General features: G+C 37.8%; 1 protein-coding gene across 1 annotated transcript in view; it reads left to right on the top strand.

The window, feature by feature from the left end:
• The window catches only part of Zbtb20 (zinc finger and BTB domain containing 20), a 739030-nt gene that overhangs the window by 163581 nt on the left and 548626 nt on the right, over window positions 1-26823 (top strand). The window contains 1 exon segment of the mRNA NM_001105880.2: window positions 7884-7929. The gene's annotated coding sequence lies outside the window, so the exon portion shown is untranslated.

Genomic DNA, 26823 nt, shown 5'->3' with positions numbered 1-26823 from the left:
TTTCACGAGAACATTCTGTTTCACTGTGTTTTAGCTGGGATTCGTGTCAGTTCTGTGCTACTGCATTTTACGGTTCACACTAGTTGTTGTTCACAATATGATTGATCTTTGTTTATGTGATCACTCTCATGCTTAATTGCTAGGAACCTATTTTATATTTTCTGTTCGCAGTTTTTACATTCTATTATGACATTTTATGGGGGAATTGGGAGGTTATGGGGGTTCAGACAGGAGGAATGGAAATGATGATGTCTCATTGTGTATATGTATGAAATCCTGAGAGGATAAAGCTTTACTCTGTTGTATTATTTGAGTGTTTTTAGGGTTCTTTCATCTCACTTTAAAAATTGTACATTTCATTTTAATTTTCTATCTGAAATTACCTTTAAGCATTCAATAATCATTTTATAAACTCACATTGACTTGCTACTGTCTCATTCTTTCAAATTTATCAAAATGTATTAGATTTCATCTTAGGTACATGTTAAAGTTTATACTGTTTCTTTGATCTCATCTTTAGCCCTAACCCTTGTTTAGGATAGTGTTCCTTCTCTTGTGCTCTCCAAGAGCTCCAGTTTGACAGGCAGTTCCTGACTCTGGGCATCTTTTCCCAGTTCCACATTTTGTACTGTGGTGTTTAACTATTAAAAGCAATTAGGTTATCTATATCAAGATATCAGCAAGGATTAGCAGTCTGTTGCCTTTTGTTTTTATGGAATAATTAGCAAGATAACACATTAGCATCTTTCCTCCTTTTAATTTTTCCTTTCCGTCATTCTGGATTTCATTTATTTATTTTAATATATATCTTTATACTCCATGAATGAGTGGCTGTGATGAGGAAACTTTTGGTCTCATCAGAAACATGGTTTCTGCTTGCTTTAATGACACTATATTTTTGCTGAGTATATAATTTTGAAGTGTTTATTTGCTCTGAGCACTTTGAAGACATTATTCTTTACATATGCTGCCTTGCTGTTGAGAAATCACTTAGCTGATTACTTGCATTCCCTCCGCAGCTAACCTGGTTTTCTCTCAGCCCCTGACATTTGTACGCATCTTGAGTGTATGCCTCTATGACATTGGTACACGCCTTGAGTGTATGCCTCTATGCTTTCTGTTATATTCTGCTTGATTGGCTGTCATGGGAGATGTCCAAGGTGGGGTGAATTCCTTTGCCTCCCACACCAGCTTTCTCCTGGTAGGTGTCACCATTGGAAATCATTGATAATTGATTAGCCGGTACCAGGAAAGGAAAGATAAGCATAATTAATTTCTAAATTTTTATTTCATGTCTTCAGTGGAGCGAACTACTACTATCCTTTCAAAAGTTTTTAATTTAAAAATGTTTCATATTTATTCATGTTTTCCCTACTTGACTTCCTCTTGCATCCTCCCTACCTCCCTATTTACCCCACTTCACTTCAACCTTCCAATCATGCTTGTTTCTCCTAAGCCCCCAAAATCCAAAATTAAAAATCAGAACAAAACCCAAAAATAACATACACATACACAGATGAATAATGAAAATATGGTACTTTTAAACAATATAATGTTATTCAGCTGTTAAAAGTAAGTTAGTGAAATTTTAGATAAATGGATGAACCTAGAAACAGCCATCCTGAGACTAAGGTAGCCTAGACTTTGAAAGACAAATATTTCATGTTCTGTCTTATGTATAGATGTTATGTATAGATGTATGTATATGTATAATAAAGTTTTAAATTACATTGAATCAAAGACATCTTAAAAATAGTCATATTTAAAATGTTAATAATATTTTGTCCTGTTAGTTTTCAGTTTGTTTGTTTTGGTGTTTGATTCTTCTTCTTGTTTTTGACAGAGAGAACTTGAAGTTGGTTGGGTTAGGGTGGTAAGGAGGATCTGGAGGAAGTTACGAGAGGGGGAAACATGATTAGGTATATTGTATGAAAAATTTGTTTCTTTTTTCATTTTTTATTGAAAATGGATTCTTTTCTCATACAATATGTCCTAATTATAGCTTCCATGTCGTGTTCTCCTCCCCATTATTCCCCAACTTCCCTCTCTTCTGGATCCACTTCCTTTCTGTGTCTCACTAGAAAAGAAGCAGCTTCTAAGAGGTAACAACTAAACATGAAAAAATAAAATATAAGGAGAAAGCCATCATATTGAGGCTGGACAAGGCAGCCCAGCAGAAGGAGGGAGCCTCAAGAGCAGGCACAAGGATGAGAGACCCACTCCTCCTTCACTCAGCGGACAGTCGAAGCACTAAGCTTGGAAGCCATACCATATACCATGGACCTGGTACAGCCCCATGTAGGCCTGTGTTGGAAGCCATATCATATACCGCAGACCTGGTGCAGCCCCATGTAGCCCTGTGCTTGCTGCTTCAGACTCTGTTTGTATCAGCCTTGGTAGTAGACTCAGAGGGCCTTGTCCTCCTTGTGTCAGCCCTACCCCTGTGTCTTATACTTCTTCTGCCTTCCCTTGCTCAGCTTTCCTGAGATCCAAGGAGAGGAACTGATAGTGACATCTCACTTAGACTCTCTCCAGAAATAGTGGGCGGTGGTCTCTGCCTTTGTTCCCAGATGATGCTGAAGGAAGCCTCTCTGATGACTGCCGAAGGCTCTGATATGTGAGTGTAGCGGAATATAGGTTTGAGTCAATTTATTGATTTTTGCTTTAATTTTTTTTTCTTTTTTGGAGCTGGGGACCGAACCCAGGGCCTTGCACTTGCTAGGCAAGCGCTCTACCACTGAGCTAAATCCCCAACCCCTTGTTTTAAATTTTAAGTCAGTAGTATTTGTTTTACCCAAGCTGGGCTATCTGGTTTCTGGTTTTTGGTCATTCAAGCAGTGTCTGGCATGAGTTGTATCACCAGGAGAGGCCCTGAGTAAAATCAGACATTGGGCACTCTCATGAGTTCTCTGCCATCATTGGCCTCATGTGTTTTTCAGGACACATTGCCGGGGAAAGGTTTTGTGGCTGGGTTGGTGTTTATATTTCTCCTTCAGTAGCCTGAAGAATACCTTCCTACACCAAAGACACTAGAATATAGGGATGAAGATTTTATGTAAAATATTCCTTAGATACTTAGTCATGCAAGTAATTTATAGTCTAAATTAAATCGCATGGTAAAACCATTTCTCCAGGGCTCCAAATGAGACCATTTTAGTTCCCCAAGTGAGTTAGCAACTTGATTTACTGATAGTTCAAGAGACAGCTCTCAATCGACTCAACAAGTAAGGAGGTAACACATTTCTACTCCACAGCATGGATCTGTGCCCACTAAATTTTCACAGGAGAATTGTGCTAACTGGAAGTCAACAGAAAGACATAGAATCTAATGGCTAATCTTTTTTTTTTTTTTAATTTTTTTTTTATTAACTTGAGTATTTCTTATATACATTTCGAGTGTTATTCCCTTTCCCGGTTTCCGGGCAAACATCCCCCTCCCCCCTCCCCTTCCTTATGGGTGTTCCCTTCCTAACCCTTCCCCCATTGCCGCCCTCCCCCCATAGACTAGTTCACTGGGGGTTCAGTCTTAGCAGGACCCAGGGCTTCCCCTTCCACTGGTGCTCTTACTAGGATATTCATTGCTACCTATGGGGTCAGAGTCCAGGGTCAGTCCATGTATAGTCTTTAGGTAGTGGCTTAGTCCCTGGAAGCTCTGGTTGCTTGGCATTGTTGTACTTTTGGGGTCTCGAGCCCCTTCAAGCTCTTCCAGTTCTTTCTCTGATTCCTTCAATAGGGGACCTATTCTCAGTTCAGTGGTTTGCTGCTGGCATTCGCCTCTATATTTGCTGTATTCTGGCTGTGTCTCTCAGGAGCGATCTACATCCGGCTCCTGTCGGTCTGCACTTCTTTGCTTCATCCATCTTGTCTAATTGGGTGGCTGTATATGTATGGGCCACCTGTGGGGCAGGCTCTGAATGGGTGTTCCTTCAGTCTCTGTTTTAATCTTTGCCTCTCCCTTCCCTGCCAAGGGTATTCTTTTTCCTCATTTAAAGAAGGAGTGAAGCATTCACATTTTGATCATCCGTCTTGAGTTTCGTTTGTTCTAGGGATCTAGGGTAATTCAAGCATTTGGGCTAATAGCCACTTATCAATGAGTGCATACCATGTATGTCTTTCTGTGATTGGGTTAGCTCACTCAGGATGATATTTTCCAGTTCCAACCATTTGCCTACGAATTTCATAAACTCGTTGTTTTTGATAGCTGAGTAATATTCCATTGTGTAGATGTACCACATTTTCTGTATCCATTCCTCTGTTGAAGGGCATCTGGGTTCTTTCCATTTTCTGGCTATTATAAATAAGGCTGCGATGAACATAGTGGAGCACTTGTCTCTTTTATATGTTGAGGCATCTTTTGGGTATATGCCCAAGAGCTAATGGCTAATCTTAATGGTCCACTTCACAGATCTGGGAAGAGCACACCTCAGTTGACTGATTGCCTCCATCCGATTGGCATGTGTCTGTGTTTGTGAAGTATTTTAAATGCTAATTGATGTAAAGAGGAGCACAGTGCACTGTGGGAAATGATAGCCCTAGCCTAGAAAGATAGCTTAGTAAGGAAACCAGCCAATAAGCACTACACCTCTGGGGTCTATGCTCTAGCTTCTGCTTCAGTTCCTGCCTTGGCTCCCCTTGATAATGGAATCTAACCTGTAAACCAAACTCTTTCCTTCCCAAAATTCATTTTAGACAGTATTTCATAGAAATAAAGAAATCTAACTTGTACACATGCTAATAGTCAAAAACTCCCCATCTTTACAGTAGACTTTATTGTTCTCTTCAGTAATAGGGGCAGTACTTACAATGCTAGAAAGGGTTTTGGGGGTGGTAGTGTGTGTACATAGTTGTTTCATGTAAACTGTTCACTAAATGGGCCTGCCTCTTTTATCAGTTTTTGGCTATAGTGTTTTGTGCCCAGTGGGCTGTTTTTCCTGATTGGAGTTCGGTTTAGTTTAGTTCCTTAGTTTATTATAAAACAGCCTCTCCCTTTTGTGCAACTATGATGCAATTATCAGAGGCCTATAAAGAAACGCTTACTTTATGCCATGCCAGAGACTCAGCTCTTTTTGTTATATGCCCATAGAAGGAAGCACCATAAATAATCCTGTGGGATATTTAGATGACCACCATTTTAAATACAGGGAATATGTAACTTGACTGAAATCTGATTGTCTGGTGGCAAATTCTAAGCACTGAATCATCCTACCTGCTAACTCTGCTTCTGCCCAGAACACCAGAAGCCTGGGCTAGGGGTCAGTGATCACAGGAGTTGCTGCTTTTTTTGTCACCACATCACAAGAATGTGCCCAATCGACATCAACCTTGTAACTATTACATAGCACTAATTTTAGAGGGAATAAAATTGACTATAAACCAGAGGGAAACTGGCTAATTATAGAGAGAGACTCTATTAGCTGTACCGTTCTGTCTGTCTAGTAGAAATGGTCTTCCCTATCTCCTTTTCTTTCCCTGGTGATGTTGTAATAATAGTGTCTTCAGGAAGGATTAACAAGTAACTAACCTATTTACTTTCGTGGCTGATAAATGACTCTAGATGGTTAATAATTGCCCATGTCGTTCTGCACAATCTGGGGCTGTCTTGTATGCCCACAGCCTACATTGGTCAATGTTTCCTTGATTTCCTTCTATGTTATATCATTATTAACAGGAAGCAAATCACTTAAATAAAATGTAAATATGAGTTTAATTTATAAATGATGCATGCTAATGACTCTGAACTTTCAGTCACTGTTATATACATGTAAGTTTTGACTCTACAATATAAAAGAATAAACATGACATACATTTTATTGTTCTAAAATGTACTAGTCCTCTCAGAAGTACCTTGAACTAGGTTATGTTTGTATCTGTATTTGAATTTTTCCTTCCTTTGGATGTTCAATGCTTTTATGCGGTTAGCACTGTGGGGATGTGTGCTGCTCTGTTTTTTAACACATGGTGGTGAGAAATGCATCCGCTTGCACACAGTAGATGCTCACTGAATCTTGCTGGTTTAGTGAATAAATTAGTCTGTACTAGATACAACAGATTTTCAGTCCTGAGTTGTTCTTGCTGTCATTTCACTCTGCATAATTTAAAAAAAGTTGTACTAAGATGATTAAAAATGTGTTATTGAATTACTGTGTAGATCCTAGAGTAATGGGAGGAAAAAGACCCCGTGTGTACCCTGGTGAGGAGACAGAGTGTGTTCCCTCGGTGGGCACACCTAGTGGATTTTATGTGTGATTGAATTAATTTATTTCTCAACGAGTAGTTAGGTTTATGACTTCCATATGTCACTTTGTAAATTTTCTTTTACCTACATCTTATCAATTACTGTTTTACTAGTATAAAAATAATGTTTATTATCAATAGTTAGCTGTTTGTGAACCTAAGTAAAATAAAATTTCCATAGTTAATAAATACTCTTATTCAAGATTAGGTTCAAGATCTAATATCTTGGTTTTTATGTGTACATATTCTATTTTTATATCCTCCTTTTCATTAACCTATGCACTTTATACATGCTTGCATAATGTTCAATTATACTATACATTCAAAGATTTCCATAAAATTTTAAATGTTTAAGGTACATCAGGAGTTACAAAATATTAGTTTGTATAGCTTGATATATAAAACTTATTTAGACATTCAATTTCTCAAAAAAATTCAGTATTATACAATTATCTTCTATATTTATTTACGTACTTTATAATCTGTATATTGTGTGCATCTTTGTATTTAGAACTGGAATCAAGGCACATGCATAAGTCAGAGGACAAACTCAGGAGTCAGTTCATCCCACCATATGGATCCCAGGATCAATTGGTCCGTAGAATTGGCACCAAATACCTTACACGCTGAGCCAGTGCACCAACCCTGAATTTTTCTTTGAACCTAGATTTTTATCTTTTTCCAATAATATGAACCTATTGGGGAAATATTACCTATTGGGTAAAAATTCAAGCTTTGACCTCTTGATACCTACATATAGTAATTTTCCAGAAGCTTCGTAGCAATTCAGAAGCACATCAGTTTTATGTGTGGTGCTACTTTATCAAGACATTATAAACATAATTATCTATGTACACCTTTGATCAAAGTTTACTGACCTTAACATGTCACTGTTTTCAGCTATGCTCAGATGTACTACGGACTTTATTTTGCATTCAGAAAGAATTATGAAACTTGTAGTTTGGAGAATTTATCTCTAACCTTTCTGTTCCAGTGCATCTTTCATCAAATTCAGGTTTGTTTGTTTGTTTTCAATTGTGAGTGTCAGCTGCAAGGATTAAGCTGGACTTCCATGGTACTCTGTACCAGTATCTGCTTCACTGGTATTAGGCCAGTGTGTCAGGTGGAGGGACTGTGCAGTATGCCACATGTGTTGTAAGCAGTCCTTCCAATAGACTCAGTCTGCAATTGATCCGTTGTACCAAAGTAAAGGAGCATGCAGAGTTTTATTTCTGCGTTATTGTGTGGACTGCTCTGTGGAAGCTCTGTGTTTGCTCACCAGTGTCTAGCAGAGTGAGGGCAGATGAGCTGGAGGAGTTCTGTCTCAGAGAGCAGCAGTCAGGCATTAGTCCTGGAAGAACACCAAGAAAAAAGTCACTTGTAAGTATTTTCCTAGTCCTCTAGTGAGAACGTTTGCATTGCACAGGCCATGGTGAGTCTCAGTCGCTCGATGACACTGCCGAGATGCCGTGTGCGTGCATTCACATGTATGAGGAATACCTGTGGGAACATAGGTGTATAAACATCTGCACCTTCCTTACATACTGCAATCTCTCCTGCTGAGCTGCACAAGTTGTATCAGTCCAAATTCTGAATTTGGTTCGGTAAATTAATTTCTACTTAGATGACATCTCTGTTTTACATTGCAGAGTTCCTGATGAATTGCATGTCTGTTTGTGCCTCATAGCCGCACAGGTATGTATGTGAATTTCCTATAGCTATGTAAATGTATGTATTAACTGTTGCATTACTACATTTTGTTTACTAAAGTTGCTTATAGATGTCGTAATATGCAATTGTTAATTTTTGATCACTTGTCATTAAATATTGACAGTTCCAAAGAACTGTACTTTGTACACACTTTGCATTGCATATCACTGTAAGAATAAGATCCACATTTCTAAGATTTGATGAGGCAGAATAATTTTAATTACAAAGCATTCATCTGGTGAAGATTAGAGAGTATTTTATGGAACTGTGCTGTTAAAGCAACTGGTGAGTGAGGTCAGAGCATTGGAGAAGCACTGTCTTTGGTATCTTTGTTTTATTATCAAACTTCCTTGATGCATTTCAGGTTGATTCTTTGCCGAGGTCGCTTTAGGTCAGAAGTGGCTGCAGCCCTACTCTCTTCTGCATTGTCTCAGTAGCCAGATGAATCTGGACTGGGTGGGAATGTTTACGGTAGTTTAAAATTTCAGCCATGCGCTGTTGTTGTTCCTGGGCAACAGGCAGGAAATCTCCAAAGCTTGGTTGCACCTGCGCAGTCATAGGCTGGAAACACACAGAAGCCCGTTAGCAGATCGTCCGTGCTGTTGTGGATCTGTGTTTCATGCACTCATGAGTTGGAAGGATAGGAGTTGTAGGCTTTGGACTGTTGCATTGGGCCGTTATAACACTCACTGGCTATAGTATTCAGATACTTTTACTTTATTCTTTGTTTTGTGTCTCAAATATTTTTAATATATCCCAACTGCCTTAGAAAACGTATATCTCACATAGTGTATCTCTCGAGAAAAGCGTGTTGGTAATTTTTTGTCCTAAGAGAGACATTTTGTGTTTGGCTTGATTTCACCATGTTGGCAGCCCCTCTGCGTGGGGCTGGATGTAGTTATTGATCCATTTAGCTGAACAGATTTGAAAGCATTTGGCTATTAGTGGACACATGGGGCACATTCAGAAAATGTAAGAGTATACTGTAAGATTTTACTTGTGTATGTGTCTCTTCTGCAGTTGGGGTTGAAGAAATGGGGAAAGAAACTGAAAATTAAGTAGTAAATTCTAGAAGAGGGGCTAACATACACATGAAATTTTAAGGCTGCTATGTTATCATTTGATCAAATCTAGCTCCTTGGCGTTTTTTCCAGAGTTACTTGTAGTGCAATTCAGTTTCTTCTGTTAATAGCTTTATTTATGTTGTGACAAATTAGTATATCTTTAAGAGATTTGAACTATTATTGAATTTATCTTCGGTAAAGTTCTGTAAGTGAAATTCAAACAGCTGTACTTTTATATAAAGGTATTTAATTAATTGATTCCCTTGTCCCAAATTCCTGATACTGAAAACTTGTTTGTATGGCTTGTATTAGTCTCCTTAACATGCTAAAAATATTAAAGATTTTTCCATGAGAATTTAATAACCCAAATCCTAAGTCTTAGAACTGCTGTATTTTCCTACTATTAGCATACAGCAGATATTTGTTTGAAATAATACATCATTACAATATGGCCTGGATTAACCTCTTGGGAACTAGAAAATAGACACAAAGGAGGTAGAGGAGAGTCTGTGGCTCCTTACCATAGTACCTTGTACAGAGCATTTGGTCAGGGCGTGCTGGCTAGAATAAAACATGCCAGGCAGTGTGGTAGAAATGGAGGGACTAGGGTTGGGGATTTAGCTCAGTGGTAGAGCGCTTGCCTAGGAAGCGCAAGGCCCTGGGTTCGGTCCCCAGCTCCGAAAAAAAGAACCAAAAAAAAAAAAAAAAAAAAAAAAAAAAAGAAATGGAGGGACTATGCCCTGGGGCCGGGTAGCCTGTGGAAGCATGTTGGGTGAATGGTTATGGACTTTACTTTCACATGGCCAGTTAGATATAGATAAATCTTGTTTTTGAAAACAAATGTAGATGTAAAAATCTCCTCAGTTTCATTGTTATAGATTAAGAATTACAATACTACTATTTATTTATACAAGTTATTTATTGACTACTGACTATGAGAAAAATATTTTTATTCTCCCTGTTATACATTCAGAGGCTGAGACATCCATACTTAAGTTCCTTGTCACCTTGGAAACTCTTCAGAGCATAGGCATGAGTAAACCCTTTGTGCTCCCTCCTTCCCCAATGCTAGGTCATCAACTTCACAGAAATAAAATGGGTCTTGACTTTCTTTGGGTCAGGTAGGAACAGAACATATTAAAAAGGTGTAGTTGTTTTACTAAGCAGAAATAATGGAGCCTGTATTTACTATATACATATTTACAATAGTTTCTATTCGCCGCTGAATCCCAACTGCAAATGCATAACAAAGGTATAGTTAAAACAGAGCAGCTAAGACTTGCTGAAGGTCCTTCTAAGATTACATTTTGTGTCTGGAGGTCAGCACATTAAAATGACCCAGGTCTTAAGACAGTAATAACTACTTACTTACTTTTATTTTTATTTATTTTTTTAGCAATCGAGTGCTTGTTCTTTGCTTGACTTAGTAACAATAAATCATAGTCCTTCCTCAAGGATCAGAATGACAAAGAGGACAACATAGATATATTAATAGCATCTTTTTATTTTTTTAGGTTTTACCACTTACTATTAATGGAATCTTTTATATCCTCATTTGTAAAATTCTAAAACTATAAATTTCATGTATTAATGCACTGAAAATTAGATAGCATGTGTAAAATTTTAATGCAAAGGTTAGTACATAGCAGATGCTTAAAATTTCTTTCTTATCTGTGTGGCCACTTCTAAGACTACTACTGCCACCAGGATAACTGGTTTTAGATACTTAGGGAAACCATCTGTGGAACAAGATTTGTCCTTCTAGTCTGGAGCTGTCTAATAGATTGTGTCAGAGGTAATAGCGAAAGATATGTCTGTTTTGGTTTTTTTTTTTTTTTTTTGGTTTGAAAGAAGATTTTGTGAATACCATAAATCAATTTACTTTAGAACACGCGTAACATCAAGTTTACGATCTTAGCCCTGTTTAGGGTTGGAGTTTACTGATTTTACATATGTGGATAATGCTTAATTGGACACCACAATAAACCCTTCATAACTTCCCCCCTATTCTTAGAAATTTGAAATGTTAAAAACACTAAAAAAGTACCATTCTTTCCTTCCTTCAGTTCTTAAAAACTAATTTACTTTTGTCTCAATGATTATGTCAACTTTATAGGTAATGCCACAAAATACATGGTGTGTGTGTGTGTGTGTGTGTGTGTCTGTCTGTCTGTCTGTCTTATTTCAGTGAATAATGTCAAGGTATGTCCATATTGAGGTACATGTCAAGTTTTCCATCTCTTAATACCTGAATACTATTTCATAGTGTGCATATACTATATATGCCTAATTATTCATCTTGAGAGTGGACACTTTGATTGCTTATACATTTTAGTTTTCTGTATCTTTATAGTGGACCCAGGTATAAACCTTAAGAAACCAGCTTCATCTTACTTTATGTAGAACCAAAAATGGAATTGGTGGATCATACAGTAATTGCATTTTTCATATAGTTTTGTGGGATTGAATTTAAAATTGATGGAAACATTTTACTTTGTACATGTAAATGGCATTGGATTCTTGTATTGAAAATAATTACAAGAGTCAAGTTCATCAAAAAGCATGACAAAACACACTACTTATGTGAATTCAAATGACTGTGGAAGTCTATGCCTATCTAAGATAAGACACACATTGGGAGCCCGTGATACTTTTAGAATTGAGGAAAGGGGATGTAGTCATCACTTGCTCACATTGGAATATAGGATGAAGGGATTCAAACTAACTGGTACTGAAATTTCAGTTTATTCCATACTTTATTCCTCATCAGAAATTAGAGACCTTATTGTGTCCTGTGTCAGGGCTACATTGGTCATTAATAGAGGATTGCTCCAAAACAGCCCAGCATGTCTCAGGTGAATAGCTGTGAAGTGGGAGGGAAAAAATCTATTTCCCCAACCTTCTCTTTGACTTATGGGTGGACATCTTTTTCTCTGATCTCTTCACATGCCTTCCCTCTGTTACTGCCTCAAGTTCAAATACCTTTTCTTATTGAGCACAAATCCTATTACCCCAATGAAGACCTATTTATATCTATAATTTCATTTTTCTTAGTGTTAAAAATTAGGAGTTCAATGCCAGATTTTTTTATAAACATTGTGTGTGTGTGTGTGTGTGTGTGTGTGTGTGTGTGTGTGTGTGTGTTCGTTCACCACATATGTGTGAATGCCTGCAGAGGCCAGAAGAGTGTCAGATATCTTGGAGACACAGTTACAGGTATTTCTGATCTACTCAACATGGTTTTGGTAATGAAACTTTGGTCTGGAAGTGCCCTAAGCCCTTTTAACTGCTGGGCCATTTTTCCAGTTCCCAACATAATTCTTTTGTTTTTATTGAGACAATTTACTTGGAATTGTTGTATTAATATTTGAGTGACTTGGTGTACTCAGGCCTGAATGTAGGTCGGGGTTAACTTCCTCTACAGAATTAAATATGTATGTGTTCATGCACAGGTGTGTCTTATAGATTGTGCTTACAGTAACATGGTTAGGTAAATGCTACTTTTCCATTCTATAAAAGATAAAATTAATATTAACAGTACCCAGCTAGTAAATACTAGCTCTGAACCTATTTAGGTGCTATATTTAAGAGGAATAACTGAGTCAAAGGTTCATCACATCCATAGAGCACTTCCGGCTATGTTGGTTTTGTAAGTAGGGTTTTGTCAGAGTCAGACTGGACTATTGTTATTGTATAAATGGCCAGTCATTGACGGCCTATGCTCTTCTCTGCTGACATTTAGCTGATGCTTATCTACAAAAGCTTAGTGCTTTTGCTCTCCCTATTCGGTGAAATTTTTGGATAGATGGAGTCTAAACACCTGCTTAAGGACTTCTGGACCATATGTGGCTGTGAGAGTACTGTGAGCCAGCACACTCCTTGAGTCCCTGGAGTATCACTCTGCACTGTATTTCTCTCTTGTGCTATCTTCCTCCCTCCCTTCTCTTTTCTCCCTCGCCCTCCCCTTCTTTTGTCTCACTCTTCTGCCTCACCCTTGTTTTCTGACCTTTGCCACTCTTCTGTTTTACATGATGCCATGCCATGACTGGTAGCCCCTGGAGGGAGCTGGTGCTTCTGTGAGAGGCTCTGCCTTTGTTGGTGTGTGCTGTGACCTGGCCATAGCCTTTGTTACTCATTCACACTAAAGCACAAGGAGATTGGGTACCTTGCATAAGTTTCTCATCTTACCATCGAAAACATTTCGTTTCTCACTTTGAAATTTCAAAACAGAACTAGCTCATGACCCAATTTCACTAATAATTTTCTTAAACCATTGTACTCACAAGATTTTTCCACCCACTGTCTGTCTAGCCTGGTTTAAAATTTTATATATGTACTTTTAAAAAATTGATTAGCTGGAGAGCAGCCCACTCCTCTGTTCTGTATAATAAGGATTTAAAAACTGCATGCTGAATTCTGTATAGTGTAATTAAAACTGACCCACATTTGGACCTGAGTACACCAGGACTTAGCCAAACTTGCCATGAGCTGAGTTCTGGTGGCAGATGGGAACTAATGAGGACACACTCCACTCCAGAATTTCCCAGCTGCTTGGCCCCTTTTTGTACAAACAAGGTTTGGAGCGAAGTCCGGATCCCAAGAGCATGTTCTGTAAATGTGCTGTGCCCAATGGCTTGGGAAATGTTCTCACAAAATTATGCTGCTTCAAGATAATCTTAAGACTTCAGCTATTGTCCAGTTTAAAACTTAAAAAAAAAAATCAAAAGGGTGTTTACTGCTCTTGCCAATCAGTTTTTAGTTTTAAAGTGAATAGGAATCAAACACACCCAATCTTTTCTCCTGTGCCTGGCAATGGTGGGAAAGGCATTCCTATCACAACATGGAGATTTGTAAGCCCCCTACCTCGGGGACACCTTGTACCTCAGGAGAAGCATGTCTCTTTGCAACCTATGGGTCTCTTCAACTGGTTTGATGTCCTGGGACTATTGAGGCAGATGTAATTGAATCGGTTTGAGGCAGCTGTAGCTGGCATGTGGTCTCTCAGATTGCTAGCACCTGCTTGTTTTTTTGCAACTCACTAGAGTGAGAGAAGTGCCAAAACCAGCATTGGTCTTGGAGCAGCAGCTACAGCACTGCAGACCTCACACCCTTCCCCTTCCAGCCTCAGCACATCGTCTCCGGGGCCGGAATTAATAAAACCCTTTTGCATGATTAGGTCTGAGGTAGACTTCTCCTTCTCATTCTTCTCAGTATGCAGATCCTGACAGGACTGACCACGAGTCCAAAAAAATAAGGCTGGATAATGGTGATCAGGTGGCTTTGGGGCTCTCTTATCATTAGACAACTGGGTAGCCCGTGGTTTGCAGAATCATTTAAATGAATGTACCAAATTCATTTACTGTTCCAGGATAGTCTTCCTGGCACGGAGAATGAGCAGCTAATGTATAACAAACTGTGAGCTGTGGTGGGGTATGACACATACACTTCCTTAGCGGGGAATAAAATGGGACTCTACAATGTAAGAAGTAAACTAATTGACATGGATTGCTTCAGCACTTACTGTGTGCGGGATGACACACTACAGTAAAGGGGACATTTCAATCCTAGGATCCCAGGAGGTGAACTTTATTTTAAAATATATAGATTTGTCATTTTTAAAGTTGTAAGTCTTTTTTCAATATATTTATATAACCTTATCTTGTTGTTGCATTTAATTACTGTGCAGGAATGATCTCACTGGATCCTGATGTTTTATTTGAATTGAGACATTATAGTGTATGTTTTAACATTTCTCTAAAGGAGGTTTAATGTTGATAATATTTTTAGAGTGCTATGAAATAGAATCATGATTAACAGTAGGAAAATGCAATTTCATTATCATTAGGTAATTACCACGTTGTAACACATAGATGCTAGCAGGAAGAGAATATGTGGTCTTGTCCAAAAGTAACTTGAAGACGGAATAGCTTAGTCCTTTAAATGACAAAAATAAGGCAGGATCGATGTCAAATGAGTTTCTTAAAACTGTTGTGCCCCCTTCTCTCTTCTATTGTTAATTTAATACATTCCGAGTCCAGTTTGGTTCTCTTGGCCGCCAAGCCAGATTCCTCCTAAAGATAGCATAGAAGGCAAGCATCGACAGTTGATGGAAGCTGTGTGCAATACGATACCCGTGGACAGTTGCTGGGAAAGCATGACATGATGAATTGCTGAAGCTAGCTTGTGGGAACAGAGATCTCTGAGAGTTTTCTAGAGAGAATCGGGGTGAGATGAGTCTCGAATGAAGACTACACAGAAGGATGAATTTTCTGAAAATGAGAAGGTGAAACATTGTGAAGCTAGGGAGTAATATATGCAAATGAGCACGTGTGTGAATTTATTACAGAGGCAACGATGATGAGAAGACCTTAGTCATACAGGAATCCTTAACTCTGCTAGACTATCAGCTGTAACTCGGCTTGTTACTCATCATACAGTATGTCTTCACAGGATTATCTCTGACTCCTGTCTCTTAGGCTTCTCAGACAATGTGTTTTATAGAGTTTTATTGTCTTTCTCTCATTTCTCCAATTCACTAGTCTGGGAGTACATTCTCAGTGTCAGGAATGTTCACAAAGGACTTTGTTCTCTGTAAGTTTATATGAAAGAATGTTTTAAAATAAATAAGCAGGTAGTTTTAAAACACTAAAAAACACTATTGCTTGAGGATAATTTCTGTTCTAACTGTAGTAGCAAATTTCACTGCAAATGTCTGATTTTGGAGAGGATAACACAGTTTGGTAGTAACAGTGCAGGAATTAGAAATAGAAGATCTGGGTTTGAATTCTCTGCTGTTATTTGCCTGCTGTGATATTGGGCAGCTCTATGTGTTCTCCTAGATTGAGTCTCCTCATCTGTAAAGTAGAGTTGGCAATCTACCAAAGCCCTCATGGATGGATGCTCCCACTTGCCATCACCTTCATAATTCTACTTGTTCATTTAATGCAAATCGTTTTATTCATTATCCCACCTGCATTTGTTTTCTACTTATTTATACTTGACGACTCCATGGTCTATATCCACATGCCAACCGAACTTATAAAGTGTTGAAAGGTCATTGTTTCAGAAAGAAATAAAATTCAAATAAAGCCTTTTGATTTGTAGCTATAATTTGTCCACATATTCAGAATATGTTGAGATCTGATCAGAAATTTGGCATTTTCTAATACCCATTAATATAAAGAAAATTAATAATATTTGCAGTTTCTAGACCACTTATTTCAATATTTTGACCATAAAGTTACTGATACGAATGTCTTCATGCATTATTTAGAGGATCGGAGGGACTTTTTTAGTTCTAATTTTCTAATAAGAATTAGGAATAGATATTTCTTTGGACAAAATAAATGTCAGGATGTTTTTTTTAGCATTTTCACGTTCTTAGGTTCATAAAGTCAGGTTTGTAATAGGTTCTGACTTACTAAATATGCAACATTAGGTAAGTTTGGATCATCAAGTGGTTGTAGCTATACAGTGCTATTGATGGTATGTGTGTATATATACACATACACACAAATGCATAATATGTATGTGTCCATAAGTAAATAAGTAAACCAAAGACTGACTAGAAGTGTTTTTAAGGTACATTACCTTATAGAGCAAGCAGGATTGCTAAGTTCAGTGTTACTTGAGAAATAGCTAACTGTGTTCAACTGGAGACATTTCAAGCATAGCCTTTAATCATGTTATGCCGATGCCCCAGGCAAAGCAATGTATACTTATTAGAGTCATTGCAAGTGTCAGGATAGTATATTCCCTAGGCCAAAAGGAAATTGATTTTTTTCTCTGTAAATTTGTCATTTGAAATCATATTCAAATTTCCCTCGATCCAAAAATGTGTGTGTTTGCTCTCTAAATCCAGTCTTCAACAACATAAGTAATTTTTCATTAGATGGCAGACTTGAATTATTTCCTATTAAATAATTTCAAACATAACCATGGTATTGATTATAAGGTATCATGAAATATTTTTAACTATTCACCTCAAAATATAGCATGGAATTTAAAAAATACAGATCTGTTCATTTTATATTTTTAAAATGATGGGTAATAGTAGAGGCCTGGACTCTGGCTGTCTTAAAAAGGTGGTATTTATTATCTTTGACCAAACACATGGTATTGTCTTCTCTGTTAGGCCGAGGTGCTCCAGTATGCTTTCTCGTTGACCGTTCTGGAGACTTCGGGGCACCACCTGTATGTAAGACGCCTTTGCTGTGCCTTCTAGGCTTGTAGACTAATGACCATGCACTGCATTCCTGAGGCTGGTGTACTGCATTGTCACAAAGTGTGTAGCTTAAAACCACAGAAACACATTCCCTTACGGCTCTCAAGGTCAGAAATCCACATGCAGGTGCAGCAAGACCACATCTGCTGCTGGCTCCGATGTTCAGAGTTCTCTCTTCAGAGTTCTGTGGCCCATTTTTTCCTTAGATTTTGATACTGTCATTCTGTGCTCCATGCATCTTTATCTTTACATCTTCCCCTCTGTGTCTCCTTTTCTTAAAAGGATACCAATTATTGGATTCAGATTCCACCCTAAAACGGGAATGACGTCCTCATGATCTTACTGACACCCCATTTTGTCCTCTCTGAGACAGGCAGTATGCACCTGTGGATTAGCACCATTGCCTTTGAAACTCTAGGGCGATCTGATCACTGTATGTAACATTTGCTAGGACTTTATTTTAAGGCCATATATACAAAATACATATTCCTCTAGTGACCAGGACAGGGTTGTGTTTGCAGGAGAGAACTGCAGGGCTTAGCTCAGTTATATAGCCAGTGAGTGACTGAGAGAGTTTGAGCAGCACAGAAACTTGTGTTCTTTCTACTTCTCCCAAATTGATCCTAATAAAAGGAGTCATTGTTTTTTGTTTGTTTGTTTGTTTGTTTTTTTGTTTTTTTTCTTTTTTGGTAAGGAAGTTTTAGATTACTCTTTGTTTGAAGATAGTCGAAGACAGCAGAGTTCAGTATTCCAGGAATAGTTGGAAATACTACTGAAGCATTTGTTAACCCTTCCCACTTCATAATCAGAACTTTAAGTCAAGAATTTTGAATTAAAAAATTTAAAACAATTAGTGAGATATTATATGATTATTACTACATTAACTATTGAACAAAATACCTTACTGGGTGAACTAATATTCAGTGAAAGCATATTTCTACAGTAGAAAAGAGCTAAGCATTAGACTTCTTTGCTAGAGGAAAAAAGATAAAATGAAAATTTGAATTTATAAATATCCAACTCTGATTTCCACCCAACATATTAATATAGTAAACATGCATTAGTTTATCTTGTTCTAGAACCAGAGAAAAATATTTTGTTTTGCTATGTTATAGTTTCTTGTTTTTTTGGGGGGGGACTGATGATTGAGTGTAGGGCCTCATATACGCACTTTCCCAGTGAGTTCTATCCCTGGCCTTGCTCCTAGGCTGTTTTGTTGTTGCTGTTGTTATTTTGTTTAGGTTTTTGTTTATTTAAGACAATTATTCACACTGGTTTTGATCTTGTCACTTTTCCTCAAGTAGTTGAAATTTCAGACTTGTCACCAAGTTGCTAGAATGCAGATTTATTTCTGATGTAGATCAGGCTTGATCCCAGGCCTCAGAATTCTGAATAAGTAGAGAAAGGTCCCATGTTTTGTATCTAAGGTAACATGGTAACTGGAGTGGGTATGTGTAGACTACTAAACTAATAAGAAACAGGTAAATAGGATGTATTCATAATGTCAGAGGTAGTATTCATGACACCCAGTGGGTAGAAGGATGGACAATGGATGGAGATGGGGAGTGGAGTCATGACTAGCATTTCAGAGGATATAGCACCCAATCTCTGCACAATGTAAAGGAGCCAGTCATGGGAAGGACTAGAGATAGCTGATGACTGCAGTTTTACAGGCTGCCCTGGCCTGTGTATTGAGTATGCGAGTCAGTGTAACCGTGGCAAGGAGGGAAGTCCTGGTATTAATTTGTCTGTAATTAATCATTCTTCAATCATTTCTTTCTCCTAATACACAAGATATATTAATTTTTATTTTATGCGTTTGGGTGCCTTGCCTGCATGTACAGGCTCTATGGGCTGTGTCAGAGGAGGCTGGGTGAGTCCTGGTATCAAAGGAAGAGCAGCCAGAGCTCTTAGCTGCTGAGCCATGTCGCCAGCCTGATCAATTACCTGAAAGTAATATTATCACCTTGTCTTCTTTTTCTGCATATAAAGACTGAAAGTAGATAGAAGGTTGATCTATAGGATCTATAAAGGAATAGTCATAGGTGTTTTATTTTTACTGTTCATCTCATGATAGCCTACAATTTAGCGCAGAATTGTTTATGAACTTATAGTTATCCCCCCAGGGAGGTTGAACGGAACTTACTCTCACCTACAGTTTTGTCCTGAAAGAAAAATTTCTACAAATGCTTCATTCACAATTAAATTATTACTATATAAGAAGATAAAAGTATTTGGTGAGAACCTGATGGCAGGATATTGTTCCCTGAGTTTCACATCTATAATCAATGCTGTGTGCACCTCATTATTGGCTCAGTGAACAACATGACGTGGGAATGTGGGACCAGACAGAGGGAAGGAGCACGTCTGCGGTGAAAATGTAGCAGAGGGATAAAACCAGCCCACAGACTGCTAAGTGTGTAGATATCAAGATATATCATTTTTACTCAAGAAACTAAAACACACTCAGTGTAATCTTGAAGAGGCGAAAAATATCCCAGTTTGCAAAATAAACTGTCCTGTGTTTAATATCAGCATTGTTATTGGTTAAAAATTAACCTTACTAAGGAAATTCTTATAACTCTTTCTATCTCCATTATAAAATCTGAAATGAAGGAGTGTACTACTTGGCTTTCCAGAAATACAATAATACATAATTTACAATACATAAAAATTACCATCCAACTTGTTCCTGAGATAAGAGCCTGTAAAGAAGATCTGCCCATACATCTAGAGTGTTAAGTCACCATGGACAAAGGCTGTTACTATATTGAGGACTCAATATATGAAAAACAAAATAGAGGGTGGTTCTTATGAGTTGGAAACATGTCCTCTTGTAGACTATGGCTTTTAAATGAGTGCTGGTGAAAATACATACATGGCTTTCAGACTAACTTTGACACTTCCTGCCTCCCTGAAATGCATGTATGTGAGCATGTATCAGCGCACAGTAAGAGTTGAGCTGTATCCGTGGGCTGGCAGGCCGTGCAGAGTACAGCACACGCCCTTCACATCAATCCTGCTTGGCAAGTCTCACCACCTTGGCAGAGCTGAACTGAGACCTAGAAGCACTGCTCATGCAGGCAGCAATGTAGCATTTAAAATAATATTTAATTTATTCAGTTTGCCACATTTTTCAGCAGCTACATTATTTGCTTTTGTTACAAAAACATGGTTACAGTCTGCACACAAAACACTAAATAGATACTTGTTCATTTCAGGAGATCTAGATACTCAAAATTGATATTTAAATTTTTCAATGTATTTTTCTACCATCTGTATCAGATTGTGAGCTGCTAAAAGCAGAAACTGAAGAGCTCTTAGGTAACTTACAGAGTATCTTATCAGCTAATCCAGTTGTTCTACAAGAGAGGGAATGGCCACAGCAAACTGAAGGCCTCTCTGGAGGGAGACAGGTATGCTGTGAGAAGTTCCACAGTGCATTGATCTCTTACAGAGGGGTTCCTTCAATTTCATCAGGGCACTAAACAATGTTGCTCACTCCTATTTTCTAAGTGTTTGAAAGGTTGGGGGATTCATGAAAGTATGTAGAGAAAATAATGGCTTTATCAACTTACCTTACTCATCAAAGCGTGCAGTTCATCTAGCAATCTACATAACTGAACTTTAAAATCAAATGGAGTCAGTGTTCAAATACTTTGCTATTTGTTTCTAAAATTTTACCTTCAAAAGTATTGTTCTAAGGCTGGCTTTAGTGGCGTGGGCCTTCAATTCTAGCACTGGAGAGGCAGAGGCAGAGGCAGAGGCAGGCAGACTTCAGTGGGCTCAAGGCAAGTCTTGTCTATACAGAGCAAGTTACCAGATATCCAGAGTTACAAGGCGAGATCCTGTTAAAAAGCAAATACATAAACAAATAAATAAAAAACAGGCACTCTAGAGCTAAAAAAACTATGAAAAAACCCGTAAATCATAAAAACATCGTTGTGTTGTGCCTATAAACAATACATTCCTAGTTTCCTACAGTCGCAGTAGTATAAAGTATTAGCAGTCTTTTATCTTACTGGAAGAATGAAAATTATATTTCATCATTGTCTTATGTCCAGTTTATATCAGATTTCACGATATTTTTAAAAGTTCATTGCATATTTAGATTTTTTCCTATTATCTGTTAAATGATTTATATTTTTCCTTGTTTTCGTTTTTTTTTCCAAAAAGCTTTTTGTGTGTTATTGAAAGTTAAGTTTGCCTGAGTAATGCAGAGAGCTGGCGAGGTGCTCTTCCCTCAGGAAGAGCACACCAGTTGGTTGTCCAGTGTCAAAATTTTAAGCCTGAAAGTACACATGCAAGTAACATTCTGTGGACTCCATAGTTTATATTTAGCAATATATATGCTATATATATGCAATATACATACGCATATATGCATGCAATACAATAAGAGAGGCCATGAGTTTAAGAGAAAAAGAGAATGGGTGTGTGTGTGTGTGTGTGTGTGTGTGTGTGTGTGTGTGTGTGTCTTGCTATGTGTGTTGGAGGGAGGAAAGTGAAGGGAAATGAGCGTTGTAATTAAATTACAATCTCATTTTTTTAAGTACATAGAAAAAGTGATCTTTGTGTTCATACTTTTCGTTATTAATTTCTTTTTGCCCTATAGTATTTTTATACATTTGTACTCACTGCTCATTTACTTTGTGACTTAGAACTCAAGTGTAGAGAACTTAGTTATATTTTCTTGTAACATATTTGTGGTGCAATCTTTTAGTTAATATTTATGTTTTGATTTTCCTAAATTTTACATTCTATGTACTTTCAAAATGCATTAACTCTTGTTTTTGAATAAAAGTAGCAGTTTTATTTTTCACTTGAAATGAAAAAAAAAGCTCCCATTTTTTCCCCATAAACTTCTTAGGAAGAAAGAGCACAGAGGCAGAAGAAAATACAGTATTATACTGAGAATTGAAATGTCAGAATTGACATGGGTTTAGCAGTCACTGATGTCTACTGTTCGTGACACAGGACTTCCCAAGAAATTCTCTCCTTTACAAGAATAAATTATTATATTTTGATTGTCTAAGCAATGATTAAATCAGTGAAAGCATCATAGAATAAATCAAACCCCTAGTGAGATACTTTTAACAGCAAATACAGTTCATATGGTAATGTTAATTTCACTTACTTAAGAAAAGCACTTATCAGTAAGACCCTATAACTGAACAAATGAAATAAAAATTTGAACATTGTAATTTATTACGAGATGCAATAACCAGGTGATAAATAAATTTATTTGTGTCTTGAAAAGTTGGCTTCATGTAGTCATTATTAAAAGGCAATCTTTTCATATGATTTTGTTTAGCTTTAAAGGGAGCTTAGGCTAAGAATTCTAATAGCTGGTGTCTTTACAATGTTTTATGAAAAAGCAGTTACAAAGCATAATGTTTAGCAATAAAAAGAACCTTATCCGGCTTACCATGTGTTTCTGATGGTTTGATGACAGGAGGGGTAAAGGCTGTGTCATGCAATCAGTCATGTCACTAATTCTTCTTCTACTTTCAACTTAACTTTTTATTATTTTTGAGTATATGAGTGCTTTGCCTACATGTACAGCTGTGTACCATGTGCGTGTCCAGTACCCACAGAGATCAGTAAGGGATGTTGGTCCCCTGGACTTGGCATTGTGAATAACTGTGAGCTGTTATGTGGGTAATGGGAATTGATCTTTAGTCTTCTGAGAACACAGCCACTGCTCTTCATTTCTGTGCTACCTCCTTAGCTCTATTTTTAATATTATTCAATCATATGTAAACATTAATCATATATTTTTATATTCTAGCCATAACAAATTCAGTGTAAAACTATTTGGGAAATTCAAAAAGCAAGAATATAGACAGTAAAGGTATCTTTCATACAATTATTACTATTAGAGGAAAGTTATTAATATATTGGCATCTATTTTCAAAACAATGGGCCATTGCTCAAAATATATAATTTATAGGTCGTGATTTTTGTTAGCTAGTAATATAATCCAATCATGTTTTTTGTTATTACATAATTTTTCATGGTGTATTTAAGTATTCCATAAATGTAACCTATACCATCTTGATAATTGCTTGGTTGTACACATGCAAATTAGTTACTTCCAATCTTTCTATATTGAAAATAGAAGAATATCTTAGTATAGATACATTAATGGACACCCCTGATAAATGAATGGAAAGCTATGAATTTTTCAGCCTCTGATGCATTTAGAAAGGCCATTGTGTGCATGCACACATTGATGACTGCTCAGTACCAGCCCTCTTTAAGGGGTGCAGTCTTCTCATATCACTATTGGCTGTGGGCAGAAAGCACTCAATGGTCTGAGGGAAGAGGGTAGAAAGTGGCCAGAAGAGAGGTCAATAAAGGTAATATTTTTGTTTCAAGACTTGTTACATGCTGCAAAAGGCTGTAAAATAAGTACGGCTTTCTTCAAAGCAAACTTGTGTGTGTATGTGTGTGTGCGTGAGAGAGAGTGTGTGTGTATGTGTGTGTGTGTGAGAGAGAGAGAGAGAGAGAGAGAGAGAGAGAGAGAGAGAGAGTGAGAGAGAGAGAGAGTGTGTGTGTGTGTGTGTGTGTGTGTGTGTGTGTGTGTGTGTGTGTGTGTCTTAAAGCCCTGACTGAGTGCTTACTTGGCATGGTTGAATGTCCCTGTTAGCTCAGTCAGTAGCCTGACCCCTCGAGCACCCCAGCATATTCTGTGATTGAGACCACTTAGTCATACTAATCATTGCATGCAGAAAATACATAAAAGATTTGTATTCATCACTCAATATGTTTTGCTGCTCAAGTGTCATGAAACATTCAGGGTGTATTAACTGGCAGATGCACACCTGGAGTATGTTCTTAGCTTTAGAAACTGCTAATTTAAAAAAATCAAATATTTAATTTTGAGGGAAAAATCAGTTTTGGATTTTGAGCATATATATCATCTTTCATTTTGGCCCAATTAACCCAGCAGGTGTGTGTAAATTAGGTCACTACTTTGTCACCGTGGTAACACGCATTGGGGAGGTGGATCTTAACCACCTCCAGCACAGGTGATGTTGGCTGAGTTGGTATTAAGAGGTGCTTTTAAAACAAACACGATGAATTTAATATGATAGAGTGTAAAAGGCGGTCTGACACTGGGTACTGACAGGTAGTTCTCCATGACACAAAAACAAATGCTGCCTGAAATCTCCATTAACAAGAAGGTTTAATGAGCCCAAGAATCAGAAATGTCATGTAAAACTCACTCAGTCTCTGAAAGGACAGATGCTATAGCACCATGAGGTGATGGGCTCATTTCCCATGGAACAAGGGATTTGGGGATCAGGGACAAGTCCTGTAGAAGTTAAAACTGGTTTCAGAAATAAGTCATGGTTTTCAGAACATGCATGACTTCCTGGTTATGTACAGAAGTGTCTGGAATCTAGTCAAAGCTTAGAGGTGTTGTTTTGATCTTCGTTTCTAAGGAGGGCCTGCTTCTTTCTTTTGTGTGCTCTATTTTAATCAATATTCATAGTTGCTCATGGGGTATAGCAATGGCAGAGTTGGTCCCTGCCAGCTCCAGCGCTGATGCTGTCTCTAGCTCAGGCTTCCCACCAGGTGGAAAATCAGACACGCCTCAAGATTGTGTGTAGAGCCTGTGCAATCTGTTTGACTGTCGAAGGCTCCAGATCATGTGGGCATTCCGCAGCCCTACAGAGTGAGAGAATTTCCTCACTTATCACTGACAAGTTCACACCTCTTTTGGTCATTAACATTGTAAATGTGTATTATCAGATGCAAGAAAAACAGGCCAATGATATAAAATCCACTTCTAAGGAAACGAGTCTTCCTGGGCTGCTTCGGCTCCTGCTCATTGATGCTGCTGTCTCCACCTGCCAGTGTTGCTGGTTCATATGTTATTTTATAGCTCTCAGTTGCCCTTCTGTCCTGCCCAACGTTTGTATTGCTTATTGTAATTGAAGCATTTTTATTCCATACTTTTTGATAATATTTTTCCAGCGGCATTTAAGAAACTTAAATACTCTTGGCGTTTTTTTTCACTTTTTTATGTGTTTTCAATAGTTAATATTTACAAAACACTGTACACACTTTAAAATTGCTTTCTATAATCTCCCTCTCCGTGCATCAAGAAGGAGTTACTAAGGGAAGAGATGGAGTAGGTCACCATGTCAGAGTATGTGTGGATTCACTAGGTAGAAGAGTCAAGGGTCCCTTATTTTCAAGTTTGTTTTTCTTTTTTCATTACCCAAGAGCCCTACAGGCTTACAGACTCACAAAGGGACACCAGGGCTGAGTGGGGGAGCAGTGGCCTCAAGTGCTCTTTACTTCTAACATGTCTTGCGTGGACATCCTCCTTACGTTCAAAGCTTCTTTCCATTAACTCCCCAGTGGAGTTGGAAAACCATTTATTTTGAAGAAAGGTTTATTACAAAAATGCCCTGAAGTCTCAGGGAAATCTATTAAACTGGTAAGATAAGAGTGTGTATTGTGATAAGAACAGCCTCCCATATTCTAAGACCTGTCCATTCAGGACAGGAGCAAGGCAGATGTCCATACAAATTATTGCAATGAAAATTTTACCAGAGCAGGATCCCAGCCTGTTTCAGACATGGGACACCAAACAAAATACAAGGATTGAGTTATCAAATCTAGTAAAACTAATAAAGGAAGTTATGGTAGAATCAGGGAACTTGGACCGGAATTGAGGAAACCAAGCAGGGGGTGGGGTGCAGACACTTAAAGAGAGTAGTTTCTTTCATTGTTTGATGAAATAATTTTTACCCCCTTTAAGTAGCATGTTAAAAAGAAAGAGGTTGGTGTGACTGAGACAAAGCGCTCACAGTTCCAGAACCGGCTGGTTTTCTACCTTCCTGTACGGAGCATTGTCCTCCAGTACAATGCAGAGCCAGTTCTTTGTTCTCACGAGCTAGCAGTTAAATTGTATGTAAATGTATGCAAATTAGATGCTGTCTAATAAAGAGAGTCATTAGATGGAAGAAATATTTAGTTTAGAAAAAAAAGCAGGTGTATTGTGTAAAAGAAAATGTAACACTACAAAAAAGCCCAAACTTCTGTGGACAGCTATAGAAAAAAATTATTAAAATAGATTTTTAAAGACTTACGTCTTCTTGACCTTTCCTTTGTGCTTATATATATGTGCTTGTTTTTAAAATATTTACATATAAAACTAGAGGACTGGCTTCTTTCCCAGAATTACTGGAAGCACCTTCACCAGGAACATTTGGACTTGAATAGTCTCCACAGCAGCCTTTTCTTCCTTGAATTAAATGAAATGTGAAATAGAGGATTTTCCCGGGAAGAAGCTCTTCTTCTTTAGGTTGATACAGGTCTCGTGATCTTATGATAGATGCCTCACCACTGGTCATGATAGTTATTTTTCGATTATTTTGAGGAGTGAGGATTCCAGATTCATTCCAGCCTCTGAAGAAACACCCTTAAAGGATTTGTAAACAAACCGTGAGTTTCTCGTGACGAGTTGCAGTTGGTCACAGTCAGTGCTGTGTTCCGTGTGTAGTGTCATGACGTGCTCACTAGACACTCCCGTTTGGATTTGAGTGGCTAAATACGATGCATTTTTTGATC

Source organism: Rattus norvegicus, chromosome 11 (assembly GCF_036323735.1).
Source record: "Rattus norvegicus strain BN/NHsdMcwi chromosome 11, GRCr8, whole genome shotgun sequence".
NCBI lineage: Eukaryota > Metazoa > Chordata > Mammalia > Rodentia > Muridae > Rattus > Rattus norvegicus.
Note: the sequence above shows the minus strand (reverse complement) of the source record. Positions and strands in the feature narration are given on the sequence as shown.